Raw genomic sequence first — 20,968 nt, forward strand, 5'->3', positions numbered from 1 at the left:
AAACGACGAATGGTGAGAACAGTCAGAGTCAACCCACAGACCAGCACCAAAGACCTACAACATCATCTTGCTGCAGATGGAGTCACTGTGCATTGTTCAACCATTCGGCACACTTTACACAATGAGATGCTGTATGCGAGAGTGATGCAGAGGAAGCCTTTTCTCCGCCCACAGCACAAAAAGTGTCGATTGAGGTGGGCTAAAGCACATTTGGACAAGCCAGCTTCATTCTGGAATAAGGTGCTGTGGACTGATGAAACTAAAATTAAGTTATTTGGCCATAACAAGGGGCGTTATGCATGGAGGAAAAAGAACACAGCATTCCAAGAAAAACACCTGCTACCTACAGTAAAATATGGTGGTGGTTCCATCATGCTGTGGGGCTGTGTGGCCAGTGCAGGGACTGGGAATCTTGTCAAAGTTGAGGGACGCATGGATTTTACTCAGTATCAGCAGATTCTGGGGACCAATGTCCAGGAATCAGTGACAAAGCTGAAGCTGCGCCGGGGCTGGATCTTTCAACAAGACAACGACCCTAAACGCTGCTCAAAATCCACTAAGGCATTTATGCAGAAGAACAAGTACAACGTTCTGGAATGGGCATCTCAGTCCCCAGACCTGAATATAATTGAAAATCTGTGGTGTGACTTAAAGAGAGTTGTCCATGCTCGGAAGCCATCAAACCTGAATGAACTAAAGATGTTTTGTAAAGAGGAATGGTCCAAAATACCTTCAACCAGAATCCAGACTCCCATTGGAACCTACATGAAGGGTTTAGAGGCTGTAATTTCTGCAAAAGGAGGATCTACTACATATTGATTTCATTTCTTTTTTGTGGTGCCCAAATTTATGCACCTGCCTAATTTTGTTTAAACAATTATAGCACACTTTTGTAGATCCAATAAACTTAATTTCACTTCTCAAATATCACTGTGTGTGTCTCCTATATGATATATTTAACTGACTTTTTTATCGTAACAACCAACGATTTATACAGGAAAATCATGACGATTAACATGGTTGCCCAAACTTTTGCATCCCACTGTATGTGTTTCATATGTATCCTCCCTCCATCTTTATTACCTGCAGAACATGAATGGAGTCAGGTGCTGAATTCCTTAGGTACTGTATCCAGCTCACTTATACTGCCTCAGATGTATCTGGATAGATTGGAGGCTTGGGCAGAAAAGTGGCAAATTAGGTTAACCACATTGTCCAGTGAATGCAGTTTATAGTACTAACCACTAAATATAAGGCCGTCCACAATCTGTCCCATCTCTCACCTGCTTTTCCGATACATCTCCACACGTAAAGATAAAAAGAATAGGGGTACTCCCCCGCTTACCAGCTCTAACAGTCCAGGGCGAAATCAACATTTGTTTAGAGTGGCGTGTCACAGTGAGTTGGGACTCCTTCAATATAGTATTAAAAAAAATCCAGCACTGCCGCTCTTCAAACCGGATACTTAAATTCGCAATACACCTGTGTTGTTATCTGCCTGTGTATTGCGAAATAAAGTGTCCGGTTTGAAGATCAGAAGTGCTGAATTTCTTATGCAACCTTCACACATAATCCCCGATCCTCACAAGACCTCCTTCTTTCTTCTCCTCTTGTCTGTTCTTCACACAATCATCTACAAGATTTCTCACCTTCATTCTCCATACTCTGGAACTCACTACCCCAGTACATCAGACCCTCTCCAAACATCTAAACCTTTAAAAGCAACCTGGAAAGCCTACCACCTACAAGGAGCATGCGGCCACCACAGCCACATGTGTGGTGTCCTTCTCCTTCCCTTGTAGATTATAAGCCCTTGTGGTCGGGGACCTCTCCCCTCTGTACCGGCTTGTTAATAGCTCCATGTTTATCATATTTGTATTTTTTATATTATGTATTGTGGGGGTTTGCTCTGGTAGGCAGGTGGTAGCTGTGGCAGTATAGAGGCTCAGGAGACAGGCTTTGTGTCCAAACCGTGCTCTTTTATTCACTCCAGTGCATCACATCAAAACTGTGCAATTCACACAACAGCAATGTTCATAAACCCCACCTCCCACAACGGAGCCCCAAACGCTGCAGGTGCCTTGGTGCCTGTTCACACAGTCTCTCACATCCGTGATCAGTACTACACCTTGTTGTGGGGCGGGTTTTTCCAAGTTCGTGCAAGTTAGACAGGCCACGTGTCAGGCTGGACAAGGGATTGGCTCCGGCCACAGGATCCCTTCTTTTGGTCCTTCGCTGAGCCTGCAGCAATTAGGCAGTCTTTGTTAGACGAGCGGACTGCAGAGCTCAGCCCGACCGTGCGATCAGCCTCCCGTACAGCTCCCTGCAGTGAGACAGGAGACCACACTTCATCAGCCCCACAGTCAGTGAGCATCAAACCTATATTCACAGCCCTGGGTGTAGCAGGCAGACCACACCCACCGAGCATAGTGAAGGATTAACTCCTTCCCTACCCAACTAAGGCCAGAGATAACCAACCTGCCAGGATCAGTGTAGACTGACACCAACAACCGAAACCCGTCCCCCCAGTGGTGGTCCATGGGGAACAGACACCCACCCTGCTCTTTGCCTGTCCCCAGTAAGAGCCGGCCCGGACTGCTGTGTGACAGCACTCACTGCTGACAAAACACAAAAGACCCGGCTCTTACTCCACCGGGGCCACGACCCCCGGTGGAACGTATCTTCCCTCCACTACCACTCCAGACACTCTCTTACAGTATGTGTAACCCTCTCGATGTGCAGCACCATGGAACGGGTGCATCTTGCATCAAAAGGGACATAGATGCAGGTGATGAGAACATAGTCCTACCACTTTACAAATCACTAGTCAGACCACACATGGAGGACTGTGTACAGTTTTGGGCTCCTGTGAACAAGACAGACATGGCAGTGCAGGAGAGGGTTGAGAGGAGGGCAAATAAAGTAATAACTGGAATGGGAGCACTACAGGTTCCAGAAATATTATCAAAATTAGGGTTATTCAGTTTAGAAAAAAGATGACTGAGGGGAGATCTAATAATTATGTATAAATACACTACTCCCAAAAAGTTAGGAATATTTGGCTTGTGTGTGGAATTTGGTTTCAATATTTCAGTACTTTTTGCACAACTTGCTGTTATCTAACAAGAAGCTTAATGACAAACAGGTGTTTGATCCATGAATCGCCAATACATTTCCTGCTTCAATTAGAATTGGTATTTAAACAGTGCTCATTATGCTGTTCACATTTTGACATCTTAAGAACACGACGACATCCAACAATTGATCAGCAGTACCTCGCCATTGCGAGACTTCAAGCAGGATGTTCTCAGATGGAAGTGGCCACTGAGCTTAAGGTGTCACAGAATGTCATCAGCAGGTTGCAACAGAGATACAGAGAGAGTGGTAGAGTCACAGAAAGAGTCACGTCCTTTGGCCACATCCCCTATTGTGAACAATGTCCTGTGGAACCGGATAATGGATGCCACACAACTCCAAGCACATTTAAGGGAGGTGAGAGGCACCCAAGTGTCGCGTCAGACCATTCAAAACCGTTTACATCAGCGTGGTCTGCATGTTTAATGACCTGCAAGGGTACCTGACTAGGGTTGAGCGAACCCAAACTGTAAAGTTCGGGTTCGTACTGAACTTTAGGATTTTTGAACCCCGGACCCGAACATTTCAGTAAAAGTTCGGGTTCAGTGTTCGACAATTTGAAAGGCTGCAGTGCAGCCAATCAACAAGCGTTTAACTCTGTGCCCTTAGAAGCCATCACAGCGTAGGGATAGGATGCTGCTGCTGTGAGGGAGAGAATAGGAAAGAAACTTTAATCAGAACTGCAATTGAACTCAGTGATCTACATAGATTTTGTTGTGTGAGTGCAGTGCACAATCTTTTTATACTGCCCTGAGCCCAGTGACAGAGAAAAATAACTTTTATCCGTCTGTTTGTTAGGTGGGTGGTGGTGGCTATTTTATTCAAGCTCAGTGTACCAGCACTGCATATGTGATTTTGTGACATTGAAATCCAAGCTTGAAATACTGCAATAATAATCTGGGTTTAAAAAAACACCCTTTTTGGGCAAAATACTCAATTTTACAGCCCTTGCTGCATCTGTACGTGTGAAGTTTAAGCGTTATATACTGCTGTCATATTCTGTTAGTAAAAAAAAAAAAACATTTTGTGCAATACTTAATATTGCAGTCTTTGCTGCATCTGTTATTGTTAAAACAATACTTCAATAATTTTCTGGGTTTTAAAAAAAACACCAGTTTTTGGCAATACCCTCCATTTGGGGCCTCTTCCGCATTAGTCAGTGTGCAATTTAAGCTAGAAATACAGCTATAATTATCTGGGTTTTAAAAAACACCCATTTAGGGCAAAATACTTAATTTGCGGCCTTGTCTGCATCTTTCAGTGTGAGATAAACGCTTTAGATACTGCTGTGCTATTCTGGTATTTAAAAAAACACCCATTTTGGGCAAAATACTTAATTTGCGGCCTTGTCTGCATCTGTACGTGTGAGATAGACCCTTTAGATACTGTTGTTCTATTCTGCTATTAAAAAAACACCCATTTAGGGCAAAAATCTTAATTTTGCAGCCTTTGCTGCATATGTCATTGTGAGATACACCCTTTAGATACTGTAGTTCTATTCTGTTATTAAAAAAACACCCATTTTGGCCAAGATCCTAAATATGAGGAGAGCGTCAAATAAGGGACGTGGCCCCAGTCGTGGTGCTGCTGGTGGAGGTCCTCTTGCAGGGAGAGGATGTGGTCAATCTGTGCCAGCTACATGCACAAGTGAAACATCTTCCTCAGGTGCGAGTAGGCGACAGAACCTTCAGCGGTATTTGGTCGGGCCTAATGTGGCTCTACGAATGGTGAGGCCAGAACAAGTACAGGCGATAGTAGATTGGGTTGCTGACAGTGCCTCAAGTTCCTTCACATTGTCTCCCACCCAGTCTCCTGCTGAAAGATCAGAGTTGGCACCTGCAGCCAATGTCCATCAGTCTTTCACCTCACCCCTTTGCAAATCAGCCAAGCAGTCTGAGCCCCAAGTCATGCAGCAGTCTCTTCTGCTTTTTGATGACTCTGTTAGCAGGGTTTCCCAGGGCCATCCACCAAGCCCTGCCCCAGAAGTGGAAGAGATTGAGTGCACCGATGCCCAACCACTTATGTTTCAAGATGAGTACATGGGAGGACCATCGCAGCACGTCTCGGATGATGACGAAACACAGGTGCCAACTGCTGGGGCTTTCGAAAGTGTGCAGACCGACAAGGAGGGCAGGGGTGAAGACTGGGTGGAAGATGATGTGGAGGACGATGAGGTCCTCGACCCCATATGGAATCAAGGTCATGCGAGTGACCTGTGTAGTTTGGAGAAAGAGGCGGTGGTCGCACAGAGCCACAAGCAGAGCAGAAGATGGAGCAGGGTGCAAAAGCGGAGCAGCCATCCCCTAGACAGTATGCCTGCTACAGCTCCAAGGAGTTCCCTGGCGTGGCAGTTCTTTAGACAGTGTGCTGACGACAAGTGGTTTGCACGCTATGCAATCAGAGCCTGAAGCAAGTCATAAACGTTCTCAACCTGAGCACAACCTGCATGACCAGGCATCTAAGTGCAAAGCACAAGCTGCAGTGGAGTAGACACCTCAAAAACCAAGAAAGGTCTCTGGCTCCTCCTGCTTCCTCTTCTGCTGCAGTCTCTGCCTCTTCATCTACCTCTGGAGTGACAGTGCCACTTGCCACACCACAGAGGATCTGCCAGCAACACCACCATCTGGGTCACCAAGCATCTCCACAATGTCTCACGGAAGCGTTCAGCTCTCCATCCTCCAAACACTGGAGCGGAAGAGGAAGTACCCCCCTACCCACCCACGATCCCTGGCCCTGAATGCCAGAATTTCAAAATTACTGGCCTTTGAAATGCTGTCATTCCGTCTGGTGGATACGGAGAGTTTTAAAAGCCTTATGGCGGTGGCTGTCCCACAGTACGTCTTGCCCAGCCACCACTACTTTTCCAGGCGTGCCATCCCTTCCCTGCACAACCAAGTGGGGGACAAAATCAGGTGTGCACTGCGCAACGCCATCTGTAGCAAGGTGCACCTCACTACGGATACGTGGACCAGTAAGCATGGTCAGGGACTTTATATCTCCATAACAGCACACTGGGTAAATGCAGTGCCAGCTGGGCCTGAGGTGGATAGTAGTTTGGCGCATGTCCTTCCACCACCGAGGATTGCAGGGTGCTTCAGTTTGCCTCCTCCTCCTACTCTGCTTCCTCATCCTCTACCGGCTCCTCATCTGGTCAGCGTAACACCTTCACCACCAACTTCAGCACAGCCAGGGGTAAACGACAGCAGGCAGTTTTAAAAAAATTTTTTGGGGGTAACAAACTCCACACCGTGCAGGAGCTGTGGACAGGCCTTGAACGACAGACCGATCAGTACTTGGTGCCAGTGAGCCTCAAGCCCGGCCTGGTGGTGTGCGATAATGGGCGAAATCTCGTAGCAGCTCTGGGACTACCTGGTTCGACGCACATCCTTTGTCTGGCGCATGTGCTGAATTTGGTGGTGCAGAGATTCCTTGAAAATTACCCCGATATGTCAGAGCTGCTGCATAAAGTGCAGGCTGTTTGTGCATGCTTTCTCACCCTGCTGCTGCTCGCCTGTCAGCGCTGCAGCGTAACTTCGACCTTCCCACTCACTGCCTCATATGCGACGTGCCCACAAGGTGAAACTCCACTTTGCACATGCTGTCCAGATTGTGCGAGCAGCAGCAGGCGATAGTGGAGTTTCAGCTGCAGCACGCATGGGTGAGTCGCTCTGCGGAACAGCACCACTTCACCACCAATGACTGGTCCTCCATGCGAGACCTGTGTGCCCTGTTGCGCTGTTTCGAGTACTCCACCAACATGGCCAGTACCGATAACGCCGTTCTCAGCGCTACTATCCCACTTCTATGCCTCCTTTAAAAAAAAAGGCTGCTGGCGATGATGGAAGAGGATGTGGCACAGGAGGGGGAGGAGGAAGAGGGATCATTTCACAGGGTTTCCGGCCAGTCATTCACAAGTAGCTCAGAGGGTGGGTTCCTGCACCCACAAACGCCAGGTACACAATTGTCCAGCCAGGGCACATCTCTGGAGCATGACGAGGTGAAGGATGTGGAGGAGGAGGAACCATGTTCACAGCAGGGTGGCACGCAGACCAGCTCATGGCCATCACTGGTGCGTGGCTGGAGGGATACAGAGGACACAGACGATACACCTCGCACAGAGGACAGCTTTTCATTGCGTCTGGGCAGCCTGGCACACATGAGCGATTAGATGCTGCAGTGTCTCCGCAACGAACGCCGAGTTGCCTACATTCTAACTTGTGCTGATTACTGGGTGGCCACGCTGCTGGATCTCTGTTACAAGGACAACATACCGTCCTTAATTCCCTCACTGGAGCGTGATTGTAAGATGCACAAGTACAAGCGCATGCTGGTAGACACGCTGCTGGTGGCATTCCCACCTGACAGCGGGGGCACAGTGGAAGCACAAGGCGAAGGCAGAGGAGGAGGAAGAGGTCGCCAACGCAGCTGGGGCACTGCCAGCACCTCAGAAGGCAAGATTAGCATGGCCGAAATGTGGAAAAGCTTTGTCAGCACGCCACAACAACCAGCACCACCAGCTGATATGGAACGTCTTAGCAGGAGGCAGCATTTCAGCAACATGGTGGAGCAGTATGTGTGCACACGCCTACACGTACTGAATGACGAGTCTGTCCCCTTCAACTTCTGGGTCTCGAAATTGGGCACATGGCCTGAGCTTGCCCTTTATGCCTTGGAGGTGCTGGCCTGCCCTGCAGCCAGTGTATTATCTGAACGTGTGTTTAGCACGGCAGGGGGAGTTATCACAGATAAGCGCAGCTGTCTGTCGACAGCCAATGTGGACAAGCTCACGTTCATTAAAATGAACCAGGCATAGATCCCACAGGACTTGTCCGTACCTTGTGCAGAATAGACATGTATACCGTCTTAACCAGCCATTGTTATACTACAGTGCAATTGCTCATTCTTGTATTTTGGATATTTCACACTCTTGGAGTGTACCCTAATTAAAAAAAATATATAAAAAATGTAAACCAAAAACCAGTGTTGGCTACCTCGTCCTCCTCCACCGCTGCTTCCACCTACACCGCTACGTCCACCGCCTCCTCATTTGTCTGTTACATTTTCGGGTGAAATTCACCAATTTTTGGGTATGATATACCCATGCTCTATATAGTAGACAGGTAAAAAAGAAATGACAAATTTGTATGTTGCATTTACGGGTGAAATTCACTAATTTTTGGCTGTGATAGACCACTGCTCTACCTAGTAGACAGGTTAATAAATTTCACCAATTTTTCTGTTACATTCTTGGGTTGAGATTTTACGATTTTTGCCGCAATCAGGCAGAAGTTATCTAGAGTCAACAAAGAGGCAGCAGGGCCTCTCTTGACTAACGTTTCCAAATCCAAAATAGTGACATTCCCTATAATTTTTTATTAATCATTCCAATAACAGGGCATCTTAAGAGTCCTGTATTGTTATTTATCGTCACTACCTCCCCGAGTCGGGAGCGGGTAATTGCCGCGTGCCCCCTCCTTAACTTAGAAGCTTATGCTTCAATACTTTGTCCCACATTTCTACTCGATTACATTTAATTTCATCCATTGACCTCCCTTGTATGTGGTATCCCTTTCTCAGGCTCCCTCTCCAGCCTGGAACCCTGATTCCCCACCACCCGTGATTACCATGGTAGGCGCATAAAAGAACATTGAAAGTTGATAGAGAAGATATCCAATTGGATCATGGACATCACGGGGACGTGCGACATGGTGGAGCAGTATGTGTGCACACGCTTACACGTACTGAATGATGGGTCTGCCCCCTTCAACTTCTGGGTCTCCAAATTGAGCACATGGCCTGAGCTTGCCCTTTACGCCTTGGAGGTGCTGGTCTGCCCTGCAGCCAGTGTATTGTCTGAACGTGTGTTTAGCACGACTGGAGGGGGTTATCACATGTTATATTTCCCAATGTTTTGGGGTGTACCCTAATTTAATTTTTTTTTGATAAATTTAAACCCAAAAAGCAGTGTAGGCTACCTCCTCCTCCTCCACCGCCGCTTCCACCTACACCGCCACATCCACCGCCTCCTCAACCTCCTACTTCATATGGATCTCGTCCTCCTAGATCAAGATTATTATTTTTTATTTTTACGTATTTTATGTTATTTAACCACCTCAGCCCCCAGTGCTTAAACACCCTGAAAGACCAGGCCACTTTTTACACTTCTGACCTACACTACTTTCACCGTTTATTGCTCGGTCATGCAACTTACCACCCAAATGAATTTTACCTCCTTTTCTTCTCACTAATAGAGCTTTCATTTGGTGGTATTTCTTTGCTGCTGACATTTTTACTTTTTTTTGTTATTAATCGAAATTTAACGATTTTCTTGCAAAAAAATGACATTTTTCACTTTCAGTTGTAAAATTTTGCAAAAAAAACGACATCCATATAGAAATTTTGCTCTAAATTTATTGTTCTACATGTCTTTGATAAAAAAAAAATGTTTGGGTAAAAAAAAAATGGTTTGGGTAAAAGTTATAGCATTTACAAACTATGGTACAAAAATGTGAATTTCCGCTTTTTGAAGCAGCTCTGACTTTCTGAGCACCTGTCATGTTTCCTGAGGTTCTACAATGCCCAGACAGTACAAACACCCCACAAATGACCCCATTTCGGAAAGTACACACCCTAAGGTATTCGCTGATGGGCATAGTGAGTTCATAGAACTTTTTATTTTTTGTCACAAGTTAGCGGAAAATGATGATTTTTTTTTTTTCTTACAAAGTCTCATATTCCACTAACTTGTGACAAAAAATAAAAAGTTCTATGAACTCACTATGCCCATCAGCGAATACCTTGGGGTCTCTTCTTTCCAAAATGGGGTCACTTGTGGGGTAGTTATACTGCCCTGGCATTCTAGGGGCCCAAATGTGTGGTAAGGAGTTTGAAATCAAATTCTGTAAAAAATGACCTGTGAAATCCGAAAGGTGCTCTTTGGAATATGGGCCCCTTTGCCCACCTAGGCTGCAAAAAAGTGTCACACATCTGGTATCTCCGTACTCAGGAGAAGGTGGGGAATGTGTTTTGGGGTGTCATTTTATATATACCCATGCTGGGTGAGAGAAATATCTTGGCAAAAGACAACTTTTCCCATTTTTTTATACAAAGTTGGCATTTGACCAAGATATTTATCTCACCCAGCATGGGTATATGTAAAATGACACCCCAAAACACATTCCTCAACTTCTCCTGAATACAGAGATACCAGATGTGTGACACTTTTTTGCAGCCTAGGTGGGCAAAGGGGCCCATATTCCAAAGAGCACCTTTCGGATTTCACAGGTCATTTTTTACAGAATTTGATTTCAAACTCCTTACCACACATTTGGGCCCCTAGAATGCCAGGGCAGTATAACTACCCCACAAGTGACCCCATTTTGGAAAGAAGACACCCCAAGGTATTCCGTGAGGGGCATGGCGAGTTCCTAGAATTTTTTATTTTTTGTCACAAGTTAGTGGAAAATGATGATTTTTTTTTTTTTTTTTTTTTTCATACAAAGTTTCATATTCCACTAACTTGTTACAAAAAATAAAAACTTCCATGAACTCACTATGCCCATCAGCGAATACCTTGGGGTCTCTTCTTTCCAAAATGGGGTCACTTGTGGGGTAGTTATACTGCCCTGGCATTCTAGGGGCCCAAATGTGTGGTAAGGAGTTTGAAATCAAATTCAGTAAAAAATGACCTGTGAAATCCGAAAGGTGCTCTTTGGAATATGGGCCCCTTTGCCCACCTAGGCTGCAAAAAAGTGTCACACATCTGGTATCTCTGTATTCAGGAGAAGTTGAGGAATGTGTTTTGGGGTGTCTTTTTACATATACCCATGCTGGGTGAGATAAATATCTTGGTCAAATGCCAACTTTGTATAAAAAAATGGGAAAAGTTGTCTTTTGCCAAGATATTTCTCTCACCCAGCATGGGTATATGTAAAATGACACCCCAAAACACATTCCCCACCTTCTCCTGAGTACGGAGATACCAGATGTGTGACACTTTTTTGCAGCCTAGGTGGGCAAAGGGGCCCATATTTCAAAGAGCACCTTTCGGATTTCACAGGTCATTTTTTACTGAATTTGATTTCAAACTCCTTACCACACATTTGGGCCCCTAGAATGCCAGGGCAGTATAACTACCCCACAAGTGACCCCATTTTGGAAAGAAGAGACCCCAAGGTATTCGCTGATGGGCATAGTGAGTTCATGGAAGTTTTTATTTTTTGTCACAAGTTAGTGGAATATGAGACTTTGTATGAAAAAAAAAAAAAATCATCATTTTCCACTAACTTGTGACAAAAAATAAAAAATTCTAGGAACTTGCCATGCCCCTCACGGAATACCTTGGGGTGTCTTCTTTCCAAAATGGGGTCACTTGTGGGGTAGTTATACTGCCCTGGCATTTTCCAGGGGCCCTAATGTGTGGTAAGTAGGTAAATGACCTGTGAAATCCGAAAGGTGCTCTTTGGAATGTGGGCCCCTTTGCCCACCTAGGCTGCAAAAAAGTGTCACACATCTGGTATCTCCGTACTCAGGAGAAGTTGAGGAATGTGTTTTGGGGTGTCTTTTTACATATACCCATGCTGGGTGAGATAAATATCTTGGTCAAATGCCAACTTTGTATAAAAAAATGGGAAAAGTTGTCTTTTGCCAAGATATTTCTCTCACCCAGCATGGGTATATGTAAAATGACACCCCAAAACACATTCCCCACCTTCTCCTGAGTACGGAGATACCAGATGTGTGACACTTTTTTGCAGCCTAGGTGGGCAAAGGGGCCCAAATTCCTTTTAGGAGGGCATTTTTAGACATTTGGATACCAGACTTCTTCTCACGCTTTGGGGCCCCTAAAATGCCAGGGCAGTATAAATACCCAACATGTGACCCCATTTTGGAAAGAAGACACCCCAAGGTATTCAATGAGGGGCATGGCGAGTTCATTGAAAAAAAAATTTTTGGGCACAAGTTAGCGGAAATTGATTTTTTTGATTTTGTTCTCACAAAGTCTCCCTTTCCGCTAACTTGGGACAAAAATTTCAATCTTTCATGGACTCAATATGCCCCTCAGCGAATACCTTGGGGTGTCTTCTTTCCAAAATGGTGTTATTTGTGGGGTGTTTGTACTGCCCTGGCATTTGAGGGTCTCCGCAATCATTACATGTATGCCCAGCATTAGGAGTTTCTGCTATTCTCCTTATATTGAGCATACGGGTAATGAGATTTTTTTTTTCCGTTCAGCCTCTGGGCTGAAATAAAAAAATGAACGGCACAGATTTCTCCATTCGCATCGATCAATGTGGATGAAAAAATCTCTGCCAAAAAAAGAAAAAGGAGGGGAAAGGCGTCTGCCAGGACATAGGAGCTCCGCCCAACATCCATACCCACTTCAGCTCGTGTACCCTGGCAAACCAGATTTCTCCATTCACATCAATCGATGTGGATGAATAAATCATTGGCGGGATTTTTTTTTTTTATATATACAAAGTGTTTGCCAAAGTATATGAACACCGCCACCTCCTCAGCTCATATGCCTCGGCAAACATATCTTTTACTGCAGAGGAGAAATCTCGTCTTGCAGCGCCGCATACACCGACTTGCGTGTAATCTGACAGCAGCGCAATGCTTCTGTCCGAATGCACATCAGTGCTGCAGCTGGTCGATCGGTTGGTCCACCTGGAAGGTAAAAAAAACAAAACAAAAAAGAAAAAACCAGGCCGCAAAGCAATAACTTTATTAACTTTAGAACAGAACATATTAACTTTTTTTTTACTTTTTTAACTTTTTTACTTACCGGTAATTTTTTTTTTGTTTAGTTTTTTTTACCTTTATAGAACAAACCTCTCCTTCCCCATGGGACAATGTGCAAAGCGCAAATCGCCCAAAGATGTGGCGAAGTACGTTATGCACTTTATCCCAGGTGAAAGGAGAGGTTTGCAGCAGCTGAGAGTAAAAGGGCCCTAATAGCCCTGTGTGCCTGTCCTGTGAGATGCAATCCCTATGCTAGGTGTACCTGTGTGTGGTACTTCCGGAAACACTCACCAAAGCATAGGGCAGGGTGGTCAGGACAGTCAGGACAGAAATAGCGGGTGTCACGCCTTATTCCACTCCTGCTACAGACACGACATCTTTTTCGGGGTGACGGTTGGGTTGAGGTACCAGGAACGACACTGGGGAAATGTCGCTCGTGTAGACGGCTAACTACACTGGTGGATTGGGCCACGGAACCTCCTGGGTAAAGGAGGTTCTCGATGATCTCTTCCTGGAATTTGAGGAAAGATCGTGTTCTCCCAGCCTTACTGTAGAGAACAAAACTATTGTACAGCGCCAATTGAATTAAATATACAGACACCTTCTTCTTCCAGCGTCTGGTTCTGCGGGAAACTAAATACGGAGACAACATCTGGTCATTGAAGTCCACCCCTCCCATGAGCGCATTATAGTCGTGGACACAGAGGGGCTTTTCAATGACACGGGTTGCTCGCTCAATTTGGATTGTCGTGTCTGCGTGAATGGAGGAGAGCATGTAAACGTCACGCTTGTCTCTCCATTTCACCGCGAGCAGTTCTTCGTTACACAAGGCAGCCCTCTCCCCCCTTGCAAGACGGGTGGTTACAAGCCGTTGGGGGAAGCCCACGCGACTAGTTCGCGCGGTGCCACAGGCGCAAATCCGTTCTAGAAACAAATGCCTAAAGAGGGCCACACTTGTGTAAAAATTGTCCACATAAAGATGGTACCCCTTGCCGAATAAGGGTGACACCAAGTCCCAGACTGTCTTCCCACTGCTCCCCAGGAAGTCAGGGCAACCGACCGGCTCCAGGGTCTGATCTTTTCCCTCATAGATCCGAAATTTGTGGGTATAGCCTGTGGCCCTTTCACAGAGCTTATACAATTTGACCCCATACCGGGCATGCTTGCTTGGGATGTACTGTTTGAAGCCAAGGCGCCCGGTAAAATGTATTAGGGACTCGTCTACGCAGATGTTTTGCTCGGGGGTATACAAATCTGCAAATTTCTGGTTGAAATGGTCTATGAGGGGCCGAATTTTGTGGAGCCGGTCAAAAGCAGGGTGGCCTCTGGGACGGGAGGTGGTGTTGTCGCTAAAATGCAGGAAACGGAGGATGGCCTCAAATCGTGCCCTGGACATAGCAGCAGAGAACATGGGCATGTGATGAATCGGGTGCGTTGACCAATATGACCGCAATTCATGCTTTTTTGTCAGGCCCATGTTGAGGAGAAGGCCCAAAAAAAAATTAAGTTCGGAAACTTGGACTGGTTTCCACCGGAAAGGCTGGGCATAAAAGCTTCCCGGGTTGGCGGATATAAATTGTGTGGCATACTGGTTGGTCTCTGCCACGACTAAGTCCAAGAGCTCCGCAGTCAAGAACAGCTCAAAAAATCCCAGGGCCGAACCGATTTGAGCCGTCTCAACCCGAACTCCAGACTGGGCGGTGAAAGGGGGAACTACAGGTGCGGCTGAAGTTGGTGACTGCCAATCAGGGTTTGCCAGCACCTCAGGGATTCTAGGGGCTCTACGGGCCTGTCTGTGCGGTGGCTGCGACGGGGTAACTAGTGCACGTGCCACCGTACCAGCTTCAACTGCCCTTCTGGTGCTCGCCACGTCACCATGTTGTACGGCAGTGCTGGTACTAGGTCCAGGGAGGGCTGCGCTGCTGGTGTATGCCTCACCACGTGATCCGGCAGCGACAGCCCCACTCTGCTGCTCTTGAAGCGGATCCTGCATAACCTGTGGTCTAGCGACATGGGGCCGGGTACGCCTGGTGCTGCCAGGGACCTCCACCTCCTCGTCCGAACTTTGGGTCAGAGAGCCACTGCTTTCCACAGGTTCATATTCTGACCCGCTAGATTCATCAGATGAGGGTTCCCACTCCTCATCCGACTGGGTCAGAATCCTGTAGGCCTCTTCAGAAAAATACCCCCTGTTTGACATTTTGGACTACTAAATTTAGGGGTATTCCCTGAGACTACCCAAGAAAAAAAGCAAGCCTGTCTTACAAAGGGGAGGCTAGCGAAGTACCGGAGGCCGCTGCGGTTGATAAAAAATATCAAAACTGATTTTTTTATCGCCGCAGTGCGTGTAAAATGAATGTGCAGTGATCAAAAAATATATATTTTTTGTCACTGCGGTGGGGCGGGCGTGGGTGAACGCACGTGTGGGCGACCGATCAGGCCTGATCGGGCAAACACTGCGTTTTGGGTGGAGGGCGAACTAAAGTGACACTAATACTATTATAGATCTGACCGTGATCAGTTTTGATCACTTACAGATACTATAAAAGTACAAATGCTGATTAGCGATACGCTATTCAGCGAATAAAAGTGACTGCGGTGCGGTGGGGTGGGCGCTAACTGACGCTAACTACCTAACCAAGGGGCCTAAACTATCCCTAAAACCTAACAGCCAATACTAGTGAGAAAAAAAAAGTGACAGTTTACACTGATCACTTTTTTTCCTTTCACTGGTGATTGACAGGGGCGATCAAAGGGGTGATCAAAGGGTTAATTGGGGTGCAGGGGGGTGATCAGGGGCTACAGTGAAGTGTTTGGTGTACTCACAGTGATGTCTGCTTCTCTGCTGGATCCAACCGACGAAAAGGACCAGCAGAGGAGCAGAGAAGCCATATAACAGATCATATTTACTAATATGATCTGTTATATGGCTTGTGATTGGATTTTTTAAAAATCGCCAGCCTGCCAGCCAATGATCGTTGCTGGCAGGCTGGTGACGAACTTGTTCTTTAACTTTTGCCGGCCCGCGATGCGCATGCGCGGGCCGGCTTGGAGCGAAATCTCGCGTCTCGCGAGATGACGCGTATATGCGTGACTGTGCGCAGCGCTGCCACCTCCGGAACGCGATCCTGCGTTAGGCGGTCCGGAGGTGGTTAAAGTCATTTCCCTATCCACATTTGTTTGCAGAGCACTTGCAATGTAATTAACCACATTTTGCTGGCATTTGCAGCCCTCTAGCCCTTTCCATGACATTTTTACAGCCATTTTCAAAAGTTTGGGTCCCCATTGACAATGGGGTTCGGGGTCAAGTTCGGGTCCCGAACTCAAACTTTTTTGTGAAGTTCGACCGATCCTAAACATCCAGGTGTCCGCTCAACTCTATACCTGACCACACCACCAGGCACAGGCATACTCGTCTTGCATAAGACAGGGAACATCTACGCTGGACGAGGGACCAGTGGGCCTCAGTGCTGTTCACTGATGAAAGTCAATTCACACTGAGCAGAAAATAAAATATGGCCATCAACGATGTTGGAGATGTCAAGGAGAGTGCTATGCATCTGCCACTGTTGTGACCAGACAAGCCTTTGGGGGGTGGTGGTCTTACAGTATGGGCAGGTGTGTTTAGTCAGTACAGTTCCAGACAAGCCTTTGGGGGGTGGTGGTCTTACAGTATGGGCAGGTGTGTTTAGTCAGTACAGTTCCAGCTTTCTGCACCATCCATGACAGTAGGGCAGTTCTGCCCTACTGTCACGGATGGTGCAGAAAGCTGGAACTTATAAATAAACATCCGACTGTGTCGGGATTCGAACTCATGACCAGCCACATCCCAGGCTTACTAGGCTACTGTCCTCTCTGGACATTCCTCCCTGAAACCTATTATGTAACCTCAGTCTTGCCAAGCCTTGCTCATCACCCTTGATTCCCCACACCTGGTACTTCCCTATATAAGTCCAGCCCCTTGCACTCTAGCTTGCTGATTATTGAGCTCCTGAGCCTTGATCAAGCTTCTCCTCATCTGCTGCTCTTGCTACTACTGGAAGTCCACTGCTGACCAGCAATTGCCTACCTACTACTCTTCTGCTTTGTCCCTACCTACTGAACTGCTACCACCGTTGCCATCCGGATTGTCTGACCACGCTTACTGGCGCTTGCCCTGACCCACCGCCTGCCTACCGACTACGCCTCTGCCAGACTTCCTGCACCTACTACCTGCCTGCGGTCCTTGCCACTGGGCTCCACTCCTACCTCCAGCCAGCGGTCCTCTGACTCAGGTGAGCCTGTAGGACTGTTACAGAATAATCAGCCACACTATGGAGTCCGCAATGGCCACTCTGCGTAAGCAGGTCTCCGTACTTCAAGAATTTGGTACTACATATCAGGAGAAATTTGCCCAGCTCCAAGGCGTAGTACAAAGCCAACAGAGGGAGATTATTGAACTACAGAGGCAACTCCTGGACGTCCGCGGCGCGCCCGCAGACACCCGCATGCCACTCCCATCAAGATTCAGCGGCGACAGACGCCAGTATAGGGGGTTTCTAAACCAATGCCGCATCTATTTTCAGATGTACCCAGCCCCCTTCACCACCGAGAAAAAGAAGGTGCTATTCGTGGTCAATCTCCTGACGGATGAAGCATTAGCATGGGCATCACCATACGTGGAGACTAACAGTCAGCTCCTGGACAACCTAAACAACTTCATCACTGCCATGAGCCAAGTCTTCGATGACCCCAACCAATGTGCGACAGCCGAGGCGCGACTACATGGTCTGCGGCAAGGGAGACGCTCCGTCGCCAAATACACCGCCAAGTTTCGCCGTTGGGTCACGGACACCACCTGGAACCCAGCGGCACAGAGAAGCCAATTCCGGCGAGGCCTGTCCGAATTAATAAAGGACGAACTCGCCAGAGTTGAGGCCCCGGACGATCTGGGTGACTTCATTCAGTTATGCATCCGGATAGATCAAAGACTCTCCGAGAGGAAGAAAGAAAGACCCAGGAGCTTCTCTCCCGCTCCTTCTGATGGCCAACATACAAGGAGGACATCAAGAGGTACATCTCCTCGTGCGTGGTCTGTGCCCGCAATAAGACTCCTCGTTCCTCTCCCGTAGGTCTGTTACAACCCCTCCCTATTCCCTCCTGCCCCTGGGGCTCGATCTCCATGGACTTTGTGGTAGACCTTCCTCCTTCAAAAGGGATGAACGGATGAACACCATCCTGGTCGTGGTCGACCGTCTCACCAAGATGGCCCATTTCATCCCCTACAAAGGCATACCCACCGCCAAACAGATGGCCGATCTAATTCTCAGAGAGGTCTTCAGGCTGCATGGGATCCCGGACGACGTGGTCTCCGACCGAGGGGTACAATTTGCCTCAAATTTCTGGAAGAAATTCTGCCTGGCGCTCGGGGTTAAAGTGAACCTGTCCTCCGCTTTCCACCCTCAGTCAAACGGGCAGACTGAGAGAACTAATCAGACCCTAGAGCAGTACCTACGCTGTTTCAGCTCCCACCTGCAGGATGACTGGCTTGACCATCTCCCCACTGCCGAGTTCGCCTACAACAATGCTGAGCACAGCTCAACCAAGCACAGCCCCTTCTTTGCTAACACAGGCTCGCACCCGGTGTTCATTCCCCACCTGCCCGTCGCCTCCACCCTCCCAGCAGTGGCCGAACGCCTAACAACCCTACAGGAGGCACAAAAGAACATTATAGACAACCTCCAGCTCGCCCAGAGGCGTTTTAAACAGGGAGCAGACAGACGTCGCAAACCCACCCCGGGCTTCCATGTGGGAGACAAGGTGTGGCTGTCCACCAGGAACCTCAGATTGAAGGTCCCCTCCAAAAAGTTGGCCCAAAGATACATGGGTCCATTCCGGATCACCGCACAAATCAACGAGGTCACGTTCCGGCTCGACCTTCCGGACTCCATTAGGGTGCACCCTGTCTTCCATTGCTCACTCCTCAAGCCATACGTGGAGAACACCTTCACAGGCCGCCACTCGCCCCCTCCACCACCCGTAAGGGTACAGGGTGAAGAAGAATACGTTGTCGCAAAGATCCTCGACTCCAGGATCCACCGGGGAAGACTACAATACCTAATTGGGTGGGAGGGTTACCCTCCTGAGGATGACTATGAAGCTCCTGGGAGCCAGAAGAAAATGTCCACGCCCCCAGACTGGTAAAAGAGTTCCACCAACGGCACCCCGGTAAGCCTGCCCCTGTGGTGCCCGAAGGTCACCTTGGAAGGGGGGAGTACTATCGGGATTGGAACCCGTGAACAGCCACATCCCAGGCAGTAGCCCTGCTTACTAGGCTACCGTCCTCTCTGGACATTCCTCCCTGAAACCTATTATGTAACCTCAGTCTTGCCAAGCCTTGCTCATCACCCTTGATTCCCCACACCTGGTACTTCCCTATATAAGTCCAGCCCGTTGCACTCTAGCTTGCTGATTATTGAGCTCCTGAGCCTTGATCAAGCTTCTCCTCATCTGCTGCTCTTGCTACTACTGGAAGTCCACTGCTGACCAGGAATTGCCTACCGACAACTCTTCTGCTTTGTCCCTACCTACTGAACTGCTACCACCGTTGCCATCCGGATTGTCTGACCACGCTTACTGCCGCCTGCCCTGACCCACTGCCTGCCTACCGACTACTCTTCTGCTTTGTCCCTACCTACTGAACTGCTACCACCGTTGCCATCCGGATTGTCTGACCACGCTTACTGGCGCCTGCCCTGACCCACCGCCTGCCTACCGACTACGCCTCTGCCAGACTTCCTGCACCTACTACCTGCCTGCGGTCCTTGCCACTGGGCTCCACTCCTACCTCCAGCCAGCGGTCCTTTGACTCAGGTGAGCCTGTAGGACTGTTACAGACTGGCTTGATCCCAAACTAAGGAGCATATGGGTGAGCCCTATAAAACCCCTAGAGCTCTCCCTGACTGCTATGCCCATGCAAAGATCTTTATGGTAGACGATTGCATGTCCACGTACCTTATACTATCTGACACCTGAAAACCCTATAATAGTGACGGGACACGACCACCGGCTCCCTGCACTTAATACAGACGGAGTCAGGGTCACCTACAATCAAGCCTGCAAGATAATGCGAGAATCCACAATCAGTAGAGACCTGAAATTCAAGATTACCATCAACAACAATCGGAGGAGGAGGCAAAGAGGAGGGTACCGTGGGTTGGACATAAGGTTTTAATAGGGACCTGTGAAAAACATTATGGATCTTCCAAGTCTGAGGAAGATTAAGACGGAAGGTAACGGGATTGATGACGGACAAGATCTTGTAAGGCCCAATAAACCTAGGACCCAACTTCCAGGAGGATATTCTTTGTAGACAACCACACCAGATCCCCCACATTCAGGTCCGGACCAGGCACACGTCTCTTATCCGCCACACGCTTATATCTCTCACTCATCCTCTTCAGATTACCCTGAATCTTTTGCCAAATAAATGACAAAGACGAGGAAAATCTCTCCTCATCAGGTAAACCGGAAAACCCCTCTCCAGAGAATGTCCCAAACTGTGGATGAAACCCATATGCACCAAAAAACTGTGACTTATCAGAGGACTCCTGGCATCGGTTATTTAAAGCAAACTCAGCAAGGGACAAAAAAGAACACCAATCCTCCTGATTCTCCGCCATAAAACAGCGCAGATATGTCTCCAGATTCTGATTGACACGTTCGGTCTGACCATTCGACTGCGGGTGAAAAGCAGAAGAGAACGACAACCGAACCCCCAAGCGAGAACAGAAGGCCTTCCAGAATCTGGAAACAAATTGCGTGCCCCTATCAGAAACGATGTCTGAAAGAATGCCATGCAATTTAACAATGTGATCAACAAACGCTTGCGCCAGCGTCTTAGCATCGGGTAACCCAGGAAAGGAAATGAAATGCGCCATTTTGCTAAAATGGTCCACTACTACCAGAATCACAGTCTTCCCCGAGGAACGAGGCAGGTCCGTAATGAAGTTCATGGACAGATGCGTCCAAGGACGGGAAGGAATGGGTAACAGGAGGAGAGAACTCGATGGCCGTGAATGAGGGACCTTGGCACGAGCGCAGGTCTCGC

At 47.8% G+C, this 20,968-nt stretch overlaps 1 pseudogene; it reads left to right on the top strand.

Annotated features, from left to right (window-relative positions):
• LOC120990654 overlaps positions 1 to 20,968 on the top strand; it is a 251,745-nt pseudogene that overhangs the window by 168,340 nt on the left and 62,437 nt on the right.

Source organism: Bufo bufo, chromosome 2 (genome assembly GCF_905171765.1).
Source record: "Bufo bufo chromosome 2, aBufBuf1.1, whole genome shotgun sequence".
Lineage (NCBI taxonomy): Eukaryota > Metazoa > Chordata > Amphibia > Anura > Bufonidae > Bufo > Bufo bufo.